This window comes from Glycine max, chromosome 7 (genome assembly GCF_000004515.6).
Source record: "Glycine max cultivar Williams 82 chromosome 7, Glycine_max_v4.0, whole genome shotgun sequence".
Classification (NCBI taxonomy): Eukaryota; Viridiplantae; Streptophyta; class Magnoliopsida; order Fabales; family Fabaceae; genus Glycine; species Glycine max.
The window spans coordinates 5,387,032-5,389,421 of NC_038243.2; positions in this window are offsets into that span (position 1 = coordinate 5,387,032).

The window sequence follows — 2,390 nt, forward strand, 5'->3', positions numbered from 1 at the left end:
AAGATGAGGGAAGCTTTGAAAGGTGTGGTGGGAGTGTTAAACCAACATAAAAGCAGACTCATTCAATACACTTTCAGCAGATACTGTTCATCTTAAGAGATCCAGATGGAGATTGCATCCCCTTTGATACATGGCTTTGGGAACTAGCAAATGGGAAAGCTAAGTGTGCGTTTGATTTGCATTTTCATTTTCTGTTTTTATTTCTTGTTTTCATTTTTAAAAGATTAAAATTCTAAAAACATATTTAGTTTGACTTCTTGTTTTCTATTTTCATGAAATAAAAATACTAAAAATGTATGATATATTGACTTCTTGTCTTTTTATATTTTTAAATTTGCTTAAAATTACATTTATTGTCACCACAATTTCATTTTACCCGAAATGAGATTTATGTTTTCAACTGAAAGTATTGAAAACGAGATTTTATTGTTTTCATTTTCTGATTGTTTCCTGTTTTCATTTTCACTGAAAATATTTTCAAATATCCAACCAAACACATTTTCATCACCATTTTTTGTTTTCAGTAAAAATAAAAACAAAAAATAACCAAACCAAACACTCCCTACAAGATTTCAAAAGATTTAGGCTTTGGAAACTTCCCTCACAGGAGAAGAATGTTGATTGAGAAAGCGCCCGGGGTAAACGGCCACCCAACCTCCATTGCCAAGTGCAATATCTATTTTCTTCTTACTCTTGCATAAACTCGGTTTGTTGGTTTGAAACTTTTTAATATTTACAATATTAATAATTTCAAATTTTCTACTCTTTGAACCAATCATCAAATTTATCTTAAAGAACAATAATTATATAATCCAAAAATATTTTTATATTCATCAAAGTTAAATCAAATTGCATAAACGGATCTTAATATTTAAATTATAATAGATGTGTATTTTTATGGAAATTTTGCACCAAATTAATTCTTTTAATATAAAATTTTAATTTTTATTACAATTATTTCATTTTATATGAGAAATCAATTTATATTCCAATTTTTGTTGAATTTTTATAATTTTTTTAAGATTATATAACTTTTACTATTTATATATAAAAAATACATAAGTTAACATACCATATAAAGATGAACATTAAAATATACCAATGTTAATATAGTGTATTGATATTTATTTGAAATGTACACAGCTAAAATTTAAAGCCATCTTCTATCAGACTTTATTTCTCAATAGTACACATAAAAGGTAAATATTGTGTAATTAATTTAAACAGTTTATCATTCATTTAAATAATTCTTTATTTATTCCTGTAGTTGTGTACCCAATTTTGTGTAAAATAATCTTTAGAAGAGGATAAAATTTTGAAAACAAATTAAACTTTTTCTAATTCTACTTTTGCTTAAATCGTATTATTATTTTCAAGTTTTAATTATATATACTGCTTCAAATTAAAGACGACAAAAATTTCATTCCTAGCTCACATATAATTATTGGGTTTTACTTCTGATCTAATTAAGAAAATTTGCCATAAACGAAAGAAAAATAATTAATATTATTACTGAATTTTAAGATATCACATTTAATTACAAGTTGTTTAATTTTATTTTAGAGAATAGAGAAGCTAACCAAATATTTTTCATAAAGCGTTCTTAAAAAAAAGTAAATAATTTATATAGGAAAAATATGAAAAAGTAGTTTTAATTAAGTTAGTAGTAAAAGCTTTTTTACAACTTACACAAAATTTATTCACGCAATCTCCTCTTTGAATCTCAATTCATCCTATAATACTGATTTTTTTTAACATGTGAAGTGACACCAAAATATTAGTGTGTCATTTTAACTAATTAAGATGATAATTCTCTGTCCTCCATGCACTTGGGGTAAGGGTTTCGCTGAAGGCAAATTAATATCTTAAGAGTTAGCAAACTAATTTACATGTGGAAGCTCTGTGCTTTTCAAATTTTTTTCTATGCGAATATTTTCAAGATATGTAATTTTGTTATAAATTAAAATATTTTTTAGAATTTATATTCATTTTAATAAAATGTTACTTTTTCCTCAATTTTTAAATATAAAAACAAAAATAACCCAGCATTGTGGGTTGGAATTCTAGTTTTAATACATCTTTTTGTTAAATGAAATGTCAAAGTATTTAATATTCAATGAGACATTTAATATTTAGATTATTAGTTTTAAATTCCACTTAAAAATAAGGATCTTGTTAACTAGTGTCTTTAGTACATTGGTTAAAAAACTAAAAAAATTATTTATTATAAAAATAATAATAATAATATAAAAAAGTTATGAACAACACAATTTTATTTATTTTAATACATATCTTTTTTTTTTAACTTTTTAACCAATGTCCTAAGGATACTTGCTAACATATGTTTAAAAATAATTTAAATAATGCACGGGTCACAGAGATACTGGAAG